At 44.7% G+C, this 18,808-nt stretch overlaps 1 long non-coding RNA gene across 1 annotated transcript; it reads left to right on the top strand.

Moving 5' to 3' along the window:
* The first annotated feature begins 15,933 nt into the window (after positions 1–15,933).
* On the top strand, positions 15,934–18,268 carry LOC124676259. Its single transcript, XR_006993559.1, has 3 exons — positions 15,934–16,537; positions 16,631–16,765; positions 16,876–18,268. It is a non-coding gene; the product is annotated as an uncharacterized LOC124676259 (long non-coding RNA).
* Positions 18,269–18,808: the final 540 nt, after the last annotated feature.

The raw sequence follows: 18,808 nt of genomic DNA, 5'->3' as shown, positions 1-18,808 counted from the left end.
ATGATAAAAATGATTCTATTTCCTCTAGTTGTTGTGTGTCTAACAATGTAAAGGAAACCAAAGATTCTATTGGTCAAGACAAGATCTTGAAAGGAGCCTCAAGTAACTCCTCATCTTTATCTCACGGTCCTCATATATGCCTTATGGCCAAGGGTTCCACGGTACCTCCTACCATGGAACCTAATATTTCTCGTGGTGATAAGGATGAGGATGAATATGAAGAAGATGATTGGGTTGTCTCTCTACGCGATAAGGGTAAGAGTGTATTCAAGGTTCTTTACAAAGATAAAATTGCTAGCTCTCACTTCTTTGAAATCTTGACTACCGCTATTGAGAGCCAAAAACTTATTTGGATGCATGAGAACACCATTGATAAAAAGGGTGCTCTTGAACGAGAGTATGCCGATGATGTAGCATCATTAAAGAATGAACTTGAAGAAGAACAAACCATCAAGGAAGCTCTTGAGGAGACCTTTGCTCTAGAATTGTCTAGAGAAAAGGAAAACCATGATAGAGCTCTTGAGATGGCAAATGAACTAAAGCTAAAAAATGATAAGCTTGTGTTTGTTAATGCTAAACTCCTTGAGGATTTTGAGCAACTCAAAAAGGGCTCGAGGGTCATTGAGAGTGCGCTCACCAAACTCACCAAGTCGCATGAGCAACTTAAAGCTTCTTATCTAAACGAGCATGCCAACTTGCCTTCTCCTATTGCTATTGATAATGATGCTTGTGCTACTAACTCTACTTCTTGTGAAGCATTTATCTTGAAGGAGAATGTTGAGCTAAGGGCTCAACTTGAGTTGCTAACTAGAAATTATGGGAAATTGGAAGAAAATCATGGAAAGCTTTCTAGCTCCCATGAGGATCTTCTAGCTTCTCATGATAGGCTAAAGTTAGCTCATGAGGCTATCATATCAAAGGCAACACCTTGTGAGCCTCATGTGGATACTAGCACTACTACCCAAAATGCTATATTGCCATGTGCTAGTCCTAGTAATTCATCCACTCATAATATTGCTAAATCTTGTGATGAATTATCTTCCTTGCCTTGTTGCTCTAACAATGAAGGTTCTACTTCCTCTAGTACTTGTGTTGTTACTAACCATGTAGAGGAAATCAAAGAGCTCAAGGCCCAAGTCACTTCTTTGAAGACCGACTTGGTAAAGAGTCATGAAGGGAAATGCAAACTTGACACGATGTTAAGTGTGCAACAATCCCCCAATGACAAGAGTGGACTTGGATTCAAATCCAACAAAAAGAACAAGTCCAACAACAACAACAACAACAACAACAACAACAACAACAACAACAAGGGCCAAGTACAAGTCAAAGACCCGGCCAAGATTGTTTGCTTCAAGTGCAAAATTGAAGGGCACCATGTTAGATCTTGCCCTTTGAAGAAGAAGCAAAAAGGGAAGCGGCCTCAAGCTCAAAATCATATTCAACCTCAAGTTGAAGAAATGTCACTTCCCAAGAAGAATCAAGCCAATGCTCCCATTGTGGAGAAATCTAGTGAGAAGAAGGAGAAGAAAAGAACTTGCTACATATGCCGCGAGAAGGGCCACATCTCCTCCTTTTGCACTATTGGTACCTCATCCAACTCTATCACCGTTGATGTTGTTTATTCTCTTCGTAAGGATGAGGGTGGCAATGTGTTTGCCAAATATGTTGGTGCTCAAAGTAGTGTCAAGAAAAGAACCATTTGGGTTGCCAAGCCTATTGTGACTAACCTCTTAGGACCCAACTTAGTTGGGGACCAACAATCCAAAACTTGATCAATAGGTGCTTGTTGGAGAGCATTGGAGACTTGGCTACATCATGAAGAATTAAGGGATCTTCATTATTTATATTATCTCAAGCCAAGTCTTTTGGTTATCTTACTTCTATCATACACCCAATGTTCCTCCTTGCGGTAACATGTGCTCAACTCATTTATATTGAAAGTTACTCGCCCCTTTGCATGTGTTAGTTTTGTTCCTAACATGTGTTTGTATATGTTGTGCATCCTACTTGTTTTTCTTGAGAAATCAATTCTATGTATGTTAGGTTGCACACCATGTATTTGTGCTTGTGTTGGAGCCTCTTTGCATCTTGTTGTATCTTATATGGCTCTTATGAGAGATTAATGGACTATAACATTTTGGGGGAGTGATATGCCTTTAGGAATTTCACAATCCTAACAATGTGTGTACATGAGGAATATCACTTAGAATTGATATTGCAAGATTATCTAGTCTCTATGTGGTATGTCATCTTCATGAGAAATTCAAATTCTAATGTTCATTAATATCTCTAGTTGGATCTTATTTGCCTCTTGTTAAAATAAATTCCTTATCACATTATGGGGGAGTAATAAGCTTTGTGCATATTACAAGCCTAGGAAATGTGAACATTTGAGGTTGTGTCACATAGAATTGATATTGTAAATTATCTCTCATATGTGACATGTTTGCTCAAACAAGCTCCAATTTGCTTAAATGGCTTCATTGCTAATATCTTTGTGGATCTTATTTGTGAAAGTTTTTCTTGGCATGGTTTTTCACAACGTGTCCCTCAATACATTTTTGGAAAACCAAGTGCTTCAAGTCATACTATTAATTGCTTTGCATGTTGGTATGAATACTATTAATTGCTTCGCATGTTGGTATGAATACTATTAATTGCCTTGCATGTTGGTATGACTAAATGAAGCTATCAAGAAACTCTCTTTGCATGATGGTTAACTCTTATCTTTTACCATATGCTTTATTTGGTGTAGATATGATCTTACATATACTTAAAAACTACCGCCGGGAAATATTTCCTAATACCTTGTGTCCTAGGACAATTGGCAATCTATTATGAGGTAGAAATTTATTGATCATATTTACATTGGCTCTTGTGTTTAAATTGTCTTATTTATTGCCATGAATGTGTTGTGCTTTTACTCCCATGTGTCTTCCTTGCATCTTATAGATCTAATTTGTCTATTCAAACTTTCTTAGCATTTTACTAGATATAGGTAGCGTGATGACCCTAGTTTTGTGCATTTTGTATTCATATGAAAAATCCTAGATAATGCACCAATATTGGGGGAGCTCTTCTATATTTATTAGAATGCTTAAAATCTCTTGATCATTATCAAAAATTTGGTTTTGGGAGACACAAAATTTTCTTTTTGGTACGTTGTGCCATCATAAAAAAGTGTCGAGGGTTTGGTTTATTTGTTGGAACCTTGCTCTCTTGGGAGTTGGTTATCTCATTCCTTTGTGTTTAGGTTTAATTAGCTTCTTATAATGGGATAAGTCCTTGAAGTCAATCTTGTGTTGATTTGATTCTTTGATATAATATGGACAACCATTGTCTCTTGGTTTATTTGGTGTTTTTGTCCAAATTGTATCTTCCTTTGGTTCTTGAAAGTATTGTGCATGCATATTTAATATATGTATATCTTATGGCATGTGTCACTTTCTTTGATCCAATATATAGGGTAAACTCCATCAAATCCTAATTTGGCTAAGATGTGCATGAAATTAAATTTCATATCTATACGCACATAGAATTGTGGAGTTTGTCCTATATGTTGTAGTGTGTCTAACTACTTTGAACCCAATTAGTTTGGGGACCTTTTTGTACTTACCTTTGTGTTAGGTACAATGGATATGCATTGGATGCTTGTCTCACTCTTGGGGAGAAGTGGTGACTCAATGGTAACTTGAGGCAAGCTAGGATGGTCAACGAACACATATCTACTACATCCTCACCAATGCTATCTCGGTAACAAGTATCTTCTCATGCATATTTTTCTAGCATCCAACCATGTGGTTGCATCTTGGTATGAATCTCTTGATTTGCAAATGTTGTGCTTCTTGCTAAAATCTTAACGAAACCTCTTTATTGCGAATGTGAGTAGTTTGAGATGAGCACATATGTTGGGAAGTATATAAAATCATGATCATGATTCACCCATCCCATCTATGCCTATCTAGCAATTTTATTGCATATCAATTCCTCAAGCCTCTCACATGTGCAATATCGATGAAAGTGCAAATTGAGTTATTTCTTTTAGTATCCCCGTTTGTGATACTTGTTGCCTTTCTCAAATGCATCCCAACTATCTTCTATCCCTTGTTGATATTTGTGATGTATTTTAGTTGTTTGTGGTTGAAGTTCATGAATGTACAATAAGATAAAATTGAGCCTTTGGCCATGCTATTAAGCAAAAATTCTTATTGGTATATTGCATGACTTTGTCTTGGATATCATGCTATATTTCTTGTGTATCTATTTTGTGTGTGCATGTTTCTTTGTGGATAAATATCTTTGTGATATTGCTCACTTAGAGAAACTTATACACATAAGAGATGATACATCTCCATTCGATATCTTATTTATTTGTTGCGTGTTGATTGGTCATGCTAAGCAATATAATTCATTGAAGACTATGATGATGCTTTTTGCTCATCCTTGTAATAGTCTTATAATATGCTTTATCATGCCTTTCACATATCCTCTTGGTTGAGCCTTTTATTATGGTGCCTCTTACTTGTTGCTCAACCATTTGTTTGTTGCAAGTGGTAAGCTTAATTTTCTAACTATGATCTATTGCAAATGTTTGTGTTTTTAAATGGTAATGAGGGAGTGAGGATTCCATGTTATGCATATTGTATTCAAATGCAACATTTTATTTTATGCATGTACCTTGGGGAGCTTCCTCATTTGATTTAGAACACTATCTTGTGGTGATCATTAGAGTTTGATTCACTTGGTATCTTTTGTTTTTGAATGATATCATGGGAGTGATGATTCCATGTTTGTGCACTTTATACTCCAATGCAAATTGTCTAGTTTTGTGCACAAACCTTGGGGAGCTTCCTCATATTATTTAGAGCAATCTTCTTGATCTTATCATAATATCTATCTTTTTTTGGTATCTTACTTGTGGTTCATTTGGTTGCTTGCTTCATTTGTTGAAGCTTCGTGACTTTGTTATCTTTTTGCAATCTTTGATCCTATCTATAGTGTGATTCCTTCCGAATATTCGTCATTGGATATGTGCATTTGATTCCACTCAAATTACGAGAAATGCACACGCTATGGAGGAACTCTCACTATATTGGCCTTCTAAATTTTTCACCCACTTCGGCAACTGGTGCCAATGGGGGAGAAGTTTGGAGGGTTTAAGGGAATTTGGTTATGTCTTTGCTTTGTGCTTAAGCATGTGCCTTTATTGCATTGCATCTTGTTGCTTTGCATAGTTGAATATTTAGAGGAAACTCCACTAGGCTTTGAATGCCAATATATGCAATGAAAGTCAAGATCATTCACACATGCATATATTATAGGGGAGTTTGCTCTATATATTCAACTTATTTGTTACTTAAATTCCTTATATAAACCCTCTCAAAGAGATTGTCATCAATTACGAAAATGGGGGAGATTGAAAGTGCATGGAGCCCCCATGTGTGGTTTTGGTAATTAATGACAATCCCTATGGACTAATGTTTGCATTGAGTTATATTTGTAGGAGTTCTCCATAGGCAATTCTTGAACCATTTGTTGGCTTCAAGGTTGCAATAAGAAGAAATTGATGAAGGATATCAAGTGTCAAGTATGTCTTGAAGATGAAGATGAAGATGAAGTGAGCCCTCAAGTTACTTCAAGACATCAATATGATGAAGAATGAAGAATGAAGTGCAAGTTCAAGATGAGCCATCTCGAAGAGATCCTTTGCTTGAGTCTTGCCATCCATATGGTGATCATGGATATGTGAAGATGCGCCGAAGAAGAAGCTCTCCCATGGTGGATTATGGGGAGCAATCCACATGGTGGTCATGGTTATGTGAAGATGCGCCGAAGAAGAAGCTCTCCCATGGTGGATTATGGGGGAGCAATCCACAAGACTTCGTCAAGCAAGCACAAGCAAGAAAGGCGTTTCATCTTGTTGAGGTCAAGATCGTCGTCATCGAGCTCAAGTGGAATGCGCAAGTATAAGGTTTGCTCTTGATAGGGTTTCTTTCTCACCGGTCTCATAGTGTAGTTGGAGACCGGTTTATAGTATAGTTGCCGTACTATCAAGAGGGCTCTCGAGTGAGTAACTCGATCGTATCGTTCGGAGAGAGCTCAAACCTTTGCATCCTTGCATCATCTTTCTTGGTTGTTATTTGGACCTTATCCATGTGATGTTTTAGAGCTTGTGCTTATTCTCATGACAAGCTCTAGTTCATCGAAAACGGATTTCGCATAGATCACTTGTTGCGTTTTCGAGTTTGGTTCATCATCTTTCTTGGTTGTCATTTGGATCTTATCCATGTGATGATTTAGAGCTTGTGCTATTCTCATGACAAGCTCTAGTTCATCAAGAATGGTTTTTGCACGGGTAACTTGTTGCATTTTCGAGATTGGAGGTTTTACCGGTATGTCTTTTTTAGATAGGTCAAACCTTTCATCATTTGTTTCTATCCTCCCTTGTTGGACTATGATGGTTTCCCGCATGATCTTGTAGAGCTTGTTCCTAGCTTCAAAACAAGCCCAAGATCATCAAAATCGGAGTCCAGATGCTAAAGTTATGCCCGTTTTAGTTTTGGTGTTTCTGCAGTCCGGATATTTCGGAAATATCCGGGCCGGATTATCCGGGCCGGATATTTCGGAAATATCCGGCCCCCTCGAAATCGGCTAAGGACCTGAGGAATTGTTGCTCAGTGTAGGGGCCGGACATTTGCCCGGATTTTGACCAGGTTTTGTCCTACAGTGCCGGATTATCCGGGGGGGCGGATTATCCGGCCCTTACTTAGGCCGGATTATCCGGCCCTGGTTTTGCCCAACGGCTCGATTTTCTTGGGGGGTATTTATACCCCCCTTCTTCCTCCTTGGGCTGGGGCTTCTCTCACTCTCTCTCTCCTCCATTGTTGAACTAGAGAAGCTTGCACTATCTCCCAATCCCTCCATGATTCTTGCCCCCATTTGAGGGAAAAGAGAGAGGAGATCTAGATCTACATTTCTACCAATCAAATCCATCTCTTTGTGAGTGGAACTCTCTAGATCTTGATCTTGGTGTTCTTTGTGAATTCCTTTGTTCTTCCTCTCTTATTCCCCCAATAGCTTTTGTAGCTTTGTTGGAATTTGAGAGAGAAGGACTTGAGCATCTTTGTGGTGTTCCTGCCATTGCATTTGGTGCATCGGTTTGAGTTCTCCACGGTGATTCGTGGAGGTGAAAGCAAGAAAGTTGTTAGTCTTGGGTTCTTGGAACCCTAGACGGATTCTAGGCCTTTGTGGTGGTTTGTTGGGAGCCTCCAATTAAGTTGTGGATGTGTGCCCCAATCTTTGTGTAAGGCCCGGTTTCCGCCTCGAAGGAAATCCCTTAGTGGAACCGTGACCTAGGCCTTTGTGGCGAGGGTCACCGGAGATTTAGGTGAGGCGCCTTCGTGGCGTTCGGTGTGTGGTGTGAGTACCGCATCTTGGGGTGAGGCCTTTGTGGCGTTGGTGTGCATCGAGCAACCACACCTCAAGGTGAGCCTCTTGTGGCGTTCGGGAGCACTAAGCAACCGCACCTCTCCATCGGAGATTAGCACTCGCAAGAGTGTGAACTCCGGGATAAATCATCGTCTCCCGCGTGCCTCGGTCATCTCTATACCCGAGCTCTTTACTTATGCACTTTACCTTGTGATAGCCATCGTGCTTGAAGTTATATATATCTTGCTATCACATACTTGCTTGTATTGCTTAGCTTAAGTTGTTGGTGCACATAGGTGAACCTTTGCTTAGAATAAGTTGTTGGTGCACATAGGTGAACCATAGTATATAGGCTTTGGGCTTGACAAAGTAAACGCTAGTTTTATCCCGCATTTGTTAAGCCCATCTCGTAAAAGTTTTAAATCGCCTATTCACCCCCCCTCTAGGCGACATCCGTGTCCTTTCACCAAGGCACGGCATCGATGGGCTCAACCCAGGATTAGGCTACAAGTTGGTTCCAGGTCTGGGAGAAAAAGGATGGAATCGGTATTAGCTAATTAAGACCCTGTTGGGCAACTCTCTTCCTCCCCTTTCGCTTCGGCGTTCTTCCTCGGCGAGATGCTGAGATCTTGTATCCCCAGATATTGTGTGGGTTAATCAAGGAAGATCCGTGAGGAGGATCTTACATATGGTATCAGAGCCATAGATTTTTTTTTCCACCAAATCGAAGAGGAGAGCGTGGGAGGCGAAATCGGGCGAGATCTGTGCGGAGTGGGATCGGCCGACCAGATCCTCAGTTCCCGTCTCGCTCGCGGCGGCGGAGGACGGATCCCTCACATCATTGGTGGCGGATTTCAGCGGCGGCGAGCTCTACAACCGACGGCGCCGACGTGGAAGCTGTGCGACAAGGTTGTCATGGAGCAGTTGCAAGCCGAGCTCTCCGCGTTGGCAACGCAGGTCACCAAGCAAGGCGAGGACACCAGTTCTGCACTCACCGCGGTCCGGGACTCACTCAAGGCCTTGTCGGCGACCAATGTCACGGTGTGTGAGAACATCAAGGGACTCAACAAGTGGGCTCCTGCCATCGATGACTCCATCCGTGACCTGCTCAAGACCGTGGAGGAGGTGGGCACGCGCGTGGCCGTCCTTGAGGCTGAACGCGGCGACGACGACCCCCCTCGGCCCGATGGGCACGGCTCGACATCGAAAACCCAGGGTACTGTGACCCATGTCGAACATGGCAAGGCACATACCCTGGTAAAGGGTACGCGTTCTTTTCGCCGCTCTCCGGTTACATTTGATTTGGACGGAACTGATGATGATCTATCCACATTCGCACATGATTCGCGCTCATGATCCCACCATTCTAGGTCACCTAAGTCAGATTTCCCAAAATTTGACGGTGATAACCCAAAGTGGTGGAAGAAAACCTGTCAGAAATACTTTCACATGTATGGAGTAGAGCATGAGAATTGGGCGGGTTATGCCACTATGCACTTCGTAGGCAATGCTGCCCTCTGGCTTCAAAATGTGGAGGCGGAGGAGGATGTAGAAACTTGGGAAGAGCTCTGTGTCGCTGTGCATGCTAAATTTGGTAGGGATAAACATCATAGGGCTCTAGAAGCACTTGAGCGTTGCAGGCAAGTGGCTAGTGTAGAACAATACTATTTCAAGTTTGAGGAGCTTCGCCATAAGGTCCTAGTGCACAATAGACACTATGACGAAGCCTTTTTTGTCACAAAATTTGTTAATGGGTTAAAAAGAGAAATTAGACGTGCGATTAAGTTGCATAAACCAAGAACAGTTGATGCTGCTTTATCTCTTGCTGAAACGCAGGAAGAAATGCTTGAAGAAGCCAGATCATACAGTTCTTCTCGCTACAAGCATGACTACCAGCAGTCGTTCTCTCGTGGGGGATCGTCTGGCAGGGGTGTATTGTCTCGGAAAGAAAATAAGAAACCTGAGGACAAAACAACATCCAAGCCTCCCTGGGAGAACAAGTTCCAGACTCTGAAAGCACAGAGAAGGGCTAGAGGCGAATGCTTTAAGTGTGGCGACAAATTTCAACCAGGTCAGAAGTGCAATAAAACTGTGCCGCTGAATCTAGTGGAAGAACTAGTGGAACTTCTGCAAATACATTCTTCTGACAATGAGACTGAGCAAGATGGTTCAAGCAGTGGTGAAGAGTCGTCGCTGATGCACATATCAGCTTGTGCATTAGCTGGGACTTCTCAAAAGAAAAGCATGCGGTTGCAGGGCACAGTAAATTGCGAACAAGTTCTCATACTGGTGGACTCTGGAAGTCATGGAAACTTCATCAGCTGCAATGCAGTTAACCTGTTACAACTCCAGCCTGAATTAGTTGAACCAGTGACAGTGGTGGTGGCTGATGGTGGCCGCACAAAGATAGACAAGGCAATCCACAATCTCAAATGGTCCTGTCAGGGTGCAGAATTTGAAACAACATTTAGGGTGTTCGATCTGCCGCACTATGACATGATAGTGGGCATGGAGTGGCTGGATACTTTAGGGCCTATGTGGGTGGACTGGTTAAAAAGGACATTTCGAATCAAACAAAAAGGGAAACGGATCACTCTGAGAGGGATCAAGAACAATGTGTCTGAATGCCACCTTATAACTGAAGAAGACATGCACTACCTCGTACATGAGAATGCAGTTGAGCAGCTCATTTGTCTCTGCCCGGTGGACACTGTCAATCAAGAGACAGAAATGCCCACAGAGATTGCACAGGTACTGCAGCAGTACAAGTCTTGCTTTGAAGCACCTAAAGGGCTGCCTCCACATCGACCATATGACCATAAAATCAACCTGATGCCAGGGGCACAACCGGTCAATGTCAAGCCCTATCGTTACTCACCTCAACAAAAGGATGAGATTGAGAAGCAAATCCGGGACATGTTACAACAAGGGATCATCAGGTCAAGCACCAGTCCGTTTGCATCTTCAGTACTGCTGGTGAAGAAAAAAGATGGCACTTGGAGATTTTGTGTTGACTTCCGCCATCTAAATGCCGTGACCATCAGGGATAGATACCCCATGCCAGTAATTGATGAACTACTGGATGAGCTATCCGGTGCAAAATACTTCACCAAGCTCGATCTACGTTCAGGGTACCATCAGATACGTATGCGGGAGTCGGATGAAAACAAGACTGCCTTCAGAACTCACAGCGGCCACTATGAGTTCCGGGTAATGCCATTTGGGCTCTCTTGTGCTCCTGCCACATTTCAGTCCGCAATGAACCACATATTTGCAGATGTCATCAGGAAGTTTGTCCTGGTATTTGTGGATGACATATTGGTATACAGTCCATCTCTGCAAACTCATCAACACCACCTGCAAAAGGTCTTTCAGCTGCTAACTGACAACAATTTGTATGTCAAGAAGAGTAAATGCTCATTTGCACAGACATCCATTGGCTATCTTGGTCACATCATCAGTGATGAAGGAGTATCAACAGATCCTGAAAAAATTGCAGCAGTCAAAACTTGGCCCAAACCAACAACGGTAAAACAACTAAGGGGATTTCTTGGGTTAGCTGGATACTACAGGAAGTTTATCAGGCAATTTGGTGTTCTCAGCAGACCCATGACTGATTTACTCAAGAAAGGTATCCCATATGTCTGGTCACCTATTGTGGACAATTCATTCCAAAGCATCAAGAAAGCATTGGTAGAAGCTCCTGTCCTGGCTCTTCCCGACTTCAACAAAGAGTTTGTTTTAGAGACAGATGCTTGCAAAGATGGTGTGGGAGCAGTGTTGATGCAACAAGGCCACCAAGTAGCATTCCCGAGTAAGGCTTTGGGCGCTAAAAATAGGATGTTGTCTATATATGACAAAGAATGCCTGGCCATTCTGCTGGCTATTGAAAAATGGAAGGCTTATCTGCAACATAAGCAGTTCATCATACACACAGATCAGAAAAGTTTGGTGCATTTGGGCAACAACAAGGTGTCAACCACAATACAACAAAAGGCTTTCTTCAAGTTAATAGGCTTCCAATACAAGATCCTATACAAGAAAGGGATCACCAACAAAGCTGCAGATGCCTTGTCTAGAAGAGTCCACACTACTGATTGCAAGGCCATTTCTGTTGTGCAGCCTAAATGGTTGGACATGGTTGTGGAAGGTTACCAGCAGGATGAGAAAGCAAAAAAGCTGCTAGTTGAACTGAGCATCAATGGCTCCAATGACAAAGGCTATTCCCTGCAGGATGGCTTGATCAGATACAAAGGGAGAATATGGCTGGGTAACCATAAGGAGGCACACCAAGCAATCTTGCTTGCATTACACAACAGTGCATTGGGTGGACACTCTGGGATCTTAGCAACTTATACAAGGATCAAACAAATCTTTACTTGGCCTGGACTGAAAGAAGATGTCACCAAGTATGTCCAAGAATGCAGAGTCTGTCAACAGGCAAAAGGGAAACATGTACGTTTGCCTGGAAAACTCCAACCATTGCCCATTCCCAACGAGGCTTGGCACACAGTGAGTCTTGATTTCATAGAAGGGCTACCGTGTTCAGGCAAATTTGACACTATATTGGTGATTGTGGACAAACTTACAAAATTTGGCCATTTTGTGCCATTGAAACATCCCTTCAACGCTGCAACTGTAGCACATGCGTTCATGGACAATGTGTACCGTTACCATGGCCTACCCCAAGTGATCATCTCAGACAGAGACAAGATTTTTCTAAGTTCCTTCTGGAAGAACCTATTCAAATTGGCAGATACAACACTAAACTTGAGCTCCTCGTACCATCCTCAAACAGATGGGCAAACCGAACGAACTAAACCAGTGTTTGGAAACCTTCCTGCGTTGCTTTGTCAATGGGAAACCTCAACAATGGTCCAAGTGGCTACCACAAGCTGAACATTGGTACAACATAGCTCACCATTTAGCTCTAGGGAAATCCCCCTTCCAGGTTCTATATGGCAGAAACCCAAGGCAGCTGGGCATTCACAACACCAACTACTCCGGTAATGCCGACTTGGATCAATGGTTGCAAGAGCGAGCAACAGTGATGCCGTTGATCAGACAGCATCTGGAGCGTGCACAACAGCGCATGGAGAATCAAGCAAACAAACACAGATCCGAGCGAGAGTTTGCGGTTGGCGATCAAGTATATCTAAAACTACAACCATATGTGCAAACATCAGTGGCTCGCCGACCATCTCACAAACTAGGCTTCAAATACTTTGGGCCTTACACCATACTGAAGAAAGTGGGGAAGGTTGCATATAAATTGCAGCTGCCAGCTACGTCCAAGATCCACCCAGTGGTCCATGTGTCTCAATTGAAACGAGCGATCGGGCCGAAAGACAGAGTAAGCACTGATCTTCCTATGTCTCTCATGCATTCCTTCTTGGTGCAACCAGAGAAAATTTTACAGGAGCGAGTGATTCGTCGTGGGAGCAAGGAGACACCCCAGGTGTGTGTGCAATGGACTTCTCTTCCAGAGGACTGCACTACTTGGGAAGGGTTATACTCTCTCGTCAACCAATACCCACAGGCGCCAGCTTGGGGTCAAGCGGCTGTTTCAGCGGGGGGTATTGTCACGCACCTACACCTACCCAAGGCACTGAGGGTGAAACGACGGACGGATGCACGCCAAGTCATCAGGGAGCGGCATCTGACGGCCAAGAGGGCCCTGGAGGAAGCAAGTGACCAAGGCACGACATCGATGGGCTCAACCCAGGATTAGGCTACAAGTTGGTTCCAGGTCGGGGAGAAAAAGGATGGAATCGGTATTAGCTAATTAAGAGCATCTCCAGTCGCGTCCCTCAAAAAGCGTCCGGCACAAATGATTTGGGGCACGTTTAGGACCGCGCCGGACAAAAAGAGATAAAAAATATGTACAGAAAAGAGACCCTTTCCAGTCGCGTCCCTCAAACAGCGTACGGATGCATGCATTTTAATAGAAGGGACCACCCCATGTGGGAAAAGTAGGTGAGAGAAAGTGTGGGGAAAGAGAATGGCATGTGGGGACTAGGGGCTGCATGCATGCATATGTGCTCTCATTTTGTGTCCGGCGTCCCCGGTAGAGACTCTATACTCTACCGGGGACGCCGGACACAAAATGAGGCGCTATTTAGCTTTGGGGGACGCGACTGGGACACAATTTTCTCCATTTCTTGTCCGCCGTCCCCCAAACGTCGTGACTGGAGATGCTCTAAGGGCATCTCCAACCGGGCGACCCATCCCGCGCCCGCGCGTCCGGATGGGTCGAAACGGACAAAACCGCGGCCCAGCGCGCGGACCCATCCCTAAAACGGATGGCCGCGGCGTCCGGGACGACCCAAACCCGGCCCAAATCTTGGACGAGTTTGCGTGGCCGCGGACGCGAAAGGCTGGTCGCTCGCGTCCTCCCTTGTCCGCCCCCGGCCCGCCTGTCTGCCTCCCAAAACACAAGCCCGTCGCCCACATCTCCCCACCGCTCCGCCGCCACCCACGGACCGGCGATTTGGGAGCGCGTCGCCGCCGGCCATCGTCGTCGAGACGCCGGCAAGCGGGGCGGAAGCATAGGTAGAGGTCCGGCGCTGCTTTCGCCGCGTCGTAGCAGAGTCGGAGGACGCCGCCGCCGGCGCTGTTGTCCTCTCACCGTCGCGACACCTCCCGCCGTTCGCAGCTGCGCCGTTTCCGCCGGAGGTGAGCTCTCCTGCACTGTGTATCCGGACCGGACGTCGTCCGAGACGGCCGCTTCGCAGGTCGCTACGAAGCATTTGGATCGCCTCCGCCTGCAAGGTGTTCGGTCAAATGCTCGATCTAAAATGTGTCCCTTTTCAGATCATGGTGGACAGCGACGACGAGTACTACTTCAAGAACTTCATCGACACGTCGTCAGAAGAGGAGTCCGACGACGATTTTTTCACGGATGCTGCGCTGCTCATCCACGAGCACGTCGTCTCGCAAATCCCCGTGCATCGGGGGTCCTTGCCGGGCGCGCGGCCGCCTTGGACCGCAAAGAGAACGCGGCCACGACCAGCTCTACAACGACTACTTCAAACCGAAGCCATTGTTCGTGCCGCCCATGTTTCGCCGTCGTTTTCGGATGACCGGGCCGCTGTTCCGCCGGATAATGGATGCCGTGAAGATCTACGACGACTACTTCGTGCGAAAGTGGATGCAATTGGCAAGGTAGGCCTCTCTTCGTACCAGAAATGCACGGCAGCGATTAGGATGCTCGCATATGGCGTTGCCGGTGATTTCGTAGATGAGTACACGCGCATGAGTGAGTCAACCGGCTTGGAATCGATGTACGGGTTCTGCGGAGCCGTGATCGGTTCGTTCGGAGAAGAGTACCTCCGGCAACCTAATGCGAGAGGACACGGCTCGTCCGTTGTCGATCAACGCTTCCGGGGTTTTCTCGGGATGCTTGGCAGCATAGGCTCGCATGCACCGGGAGTGGAAGAACTGCCCCTTTGGTTGGCAGGGGGTATACGGCGGCCATTCTGAGGGGTGCACGGTGATTCTTGAAGCCGTTTGCTTCACATGACACATGGATTTGGCACTCATTCTTCGGAATGGCCTGCTTGCACAATGACATCAATGTGCTACGGCGGTCTCCGGTATTTGATAGGCTAGCGCACAGTCAGTCCCCGATGTGGATTTTGAGATCAATGGCCACCACTACACGAAGGGGTACTACCTTGCCGATGGTATCTATCCACCTTGGGCTACACTCGTTAAGACAATCCGGAACCCCAACTCGGAGCGAGGAGGCAAGGTTTGCCAAAGAGCGAGGAGGCAGCCCGGAAAGATGTCGAGCGGGCGTTTGGCATCCTCCAAGCTCGTTGGGCTATCGTCGGACACCCTGCCGAGCCCGGGATGTGCAAACTCGTGGGAGGTGATGACCGCTTGTGTAATCATGCATAACATGATTGTTGAGGTAGAGCGGGATGATTCACTCTTTGATATTGACTGGGAAGGCCAAGGAGAGTTGGTTACTCCTCGACAAGGAGCTCCGGCATCATTGCAGAACATTCTTCATGCGCACCATGAAATTCGAGATGTAGGCTGTACACAACCAGCTTCAGGCTGATTTGGTCGAGCACATGTGGCAGCACGTAGGCAACAATGCTGCAAACAACAATGATGAAGGAAATCCCGAAGCCTAGAGCATTTGTATCGTTTTTTCATTTTATTTCAATAATACTTTATCCTTGATTACATGGACTATGTAATGTGTAATACATTTTGAGCATTTGTACTATTTTATATATTTTATATAATATTTTTTTGCGTTTTTCTAGTGAATTTACAAGAAAAACATACCATATGGCGCCGCGACCCAAATCTGCCGCGTTGGGCGCACCGCGTGACCCAAACGGACGCGCGGACGCGGGGCGCTGTCCGCGCGTCCGCTCGGGCACGCAAACGGCCCAAAACGGACGGCCCAGCGCGTCCGTTTGGATCGCCCGGTTGGAGATGCCCTAAGACCCTGTTGGGCAACTCTCTTCCTCCCCCTTCGCTTCGGCGTTCTTCCTCGGCGAGACGCTGAGATCTTGTATCCCCAGATATTGTGTGGGTTAATCAAGGAAGATCCGTGAGGAGGATCTTACAGCTCCTGTTGCTGATCTTGAACTCCACCGCCTGGCCTCCCTAGATACATCTGAGAGCTGCGAGAGGACGCCGCCGAAGATGCTGCCACGCGGAGGAGTAGAGGAAGCGCGGAGGGCGACCCGAGGAACGGCGACGCCGGTGAGAAGAAGCACGGGAGGATTTTGGAGCTACCAAAATCGTGTTGACGACGGCGGCGGAGGGGAATCGGCGGAGCGGCCTATGCGGTGCTGGACGGAAAGCAACGGCATGCGAGGACGTCGGAGCTGGCCGGCCTCGTGGTGGCAGAAGCGCCACTCAACGGCGCTCGCCGCTGCCGGTTTTTGTCCGGTCTTCCAAACTTCAGGTGTAAGGCAATAAGTATTACTGGTTCCGTGTTCTGTTGGTGCTGATCTGATTGATTCACTCTCTATTTTGCAAGGTGGTGTACTCAGCGACAAAAAGGAAGGAAGACTCAAGGATGCATCTTGGTGTTGGATTTGCTGGACGCAATATTGGCCATGCGAGCTAGCTAGATAAGGTAATCTTATCTGTATCGTTGCTTACAGAGCAACACATACTACTGTCCAGAATAATTGTGGAAAATAAACTGATTTGATACCTGCAAACTTAGGGAACACTATGCGTGGGGGAGGGCCTGCAAGGATGTTTGCACGGGTGAGCCTGACGGAGAGGTCATGCTACAAGAAGTTCTTCCCCGCTCCATGGAGGATGTTGTTTAGCACTGTACACCGAAGACGAGAAAGTCGTATGTCTCCCTTTCTCCATTCATTGCACTTGGCAACGATCATTTTCATATGACGTCTCTTTGTAAATGGTCCATATGTATACTTGAAGTAAATATCACTTATTATGCAGGCATCCTTAGGATTCTACACCCTTATGTGTGGCTATGGTGGGTGATGCGAAATTAGTGAAATCAGAATGCCACACGAGGGCACCAAATAATTAAAAAATCCAGATAAAACCAATTGCAGGTTCTTGCGGATATATGCAGATTAAGTTTACAAATAGATGCTCTCATGTCATGTGCAAATAGATATATGCATCTTATAGTTCTGCTGCACAAGAGCAGCTTATTTTTGACAGGGCATCTTTCTGATTTTTTTTATTCTGTTGTCACATCTAAATGGTATGTTTGGTTGTTTCTGCAAAGTTTCCAGTTAAGCTGAAATTGCTATTCTTCTATACTGAGTATTCTTTCCTCATCTCATTGCAGATGTACATGCATGGTTATGTGAAAATAGGAAATACTAAATTGATTTTAGGGCCCTGATTTATTGATTGGTTTGTATAGTATGTACGTGTTTACTTTACTCCATTGTTCATCCCAAGTTCCCAACTTCTATGCTCTGGATATTTCTAATCTTGACTACATGCACTTGAAACTATACTTTTCATGTTGGCCTGGAAGTGCATAGTTCTTCCTTTCTATTTTAGATATCTGAAAAGTAAATATATAACTGGTCAAATAATTCTATATACAAAATAGTTTAGTTTACTGTTGAGTGTGTCACCTCTGTGATGCATGGATCTTCATGTGTGCCAGTGTGTGTTATTCACAACGCCATGTTTGTTTAGAAGGTTTGATTTTAAAACAACATAAAATTTATGATGCCCATTGACTTATTGGTTGTAGTACGATCTATACTGAATCAAATTTTTGCAGATTAGCCCTACATAGTTTCCATGTTTAAGTTCGACTGCATTTAATTTTATGACTGTTGAGGTAATTGCAGGTAGCCTCGGTGTTACATCTCAAGTTACGGTGCAGCAGAACCCTTGACAAACAAAGAAAGCAGCCAGTTCACCGAATCTGACCACTAACTTCTCCACTAATGGAAAATAAATCGTCATCCTAACAATTTCAAAAAAAAAATCGTCATCCTAACACCTAAGTAGGAGTACAAGGCAACACACCCTTCAAAGAATAGCTACTTAGTTTCTGAATTTTCTGTCATGTTGTATTGTTCTGTAAGCTTCACCTGAATAGATGAGGAAGGGCAGCTGGACGCTGGTCATGCGATACAGAAGGACAACTGAAATCCACACTGAATAGGTACACATCTGTACATCAGTATGATGTGTTGTAGCTTTCATATACAAAAAGCTTTATGAATTCAAGGTTCTGTTACAGTCTAGACTCTGTCACTTGAACGGATGCTTGGATGTAGATTCAAATGGTTATTCTTTTTTCAGACTGTCTGATAAAGTATTATCATGGTATCAGTATATGCCATGTGTCCAGGCTTGACAATTTAGATGTTCTGCTTCATCCTGTTACTCGTGCTCTGCGTTTGATACAATGGATTCATCCCACTTCCTATGCTTGGCATCAAATAAAGTATTGTTTAAATGGATCTTTGAACAAAAAATTGTTTATTGTATATGGTCAGATATTATCTGTCAACGAAGAATCAACAAAGCCTGGGGCATGTTTCTCACCGCTGTCTCAAACACCCATCAAAAAAAAGATGATCTGATCTACCACACATGTCTTCCTCGAGAAAAAGTTGAGTCACAACGAAAAAACAACATGTTGTACTGAACGCTTGAAATGCCCTACTTATGTTAGAAATAGATTTTTTTTGGCGAATTATGTTAGAAATAGTTGAGGGCACCACGTGCGCGGCTGTGGCGCCGCGCTATCCTTCCTAGTACATATATAAAGGTTGAACCGAGAGTGGACTTATGGAACTCGGCGGCATGTGATCCTGGGGCAACTTGGCCTTTCATTGGTCCAGGAGCTTCTGGCGGGTCCGTTGCTTGGAGGTGAATTTGGCGTATAGCA

This window comes from Lolium rigidum, chromosome 7 (genome assembly GCF_022539505.1).
Source record: "Lolium rigidum isolate FL_2022 chromosome 7, APGP_CSIRO_Lrig_0.1, whole genome shotgun sequence".
Taxonomy (NCBI): domain Eukaryota; kingdom Viridiplantae; phylum Streptophyta; class Magnoliopsida; order Poales; family Poaceae; genus Lolium; species Lolium rigidum.
The sequence above is the reverse complement of the archived record's forward strand: the minus strand, read 5'-3'. Positions and strand labels throughout refer to the sequence as shown.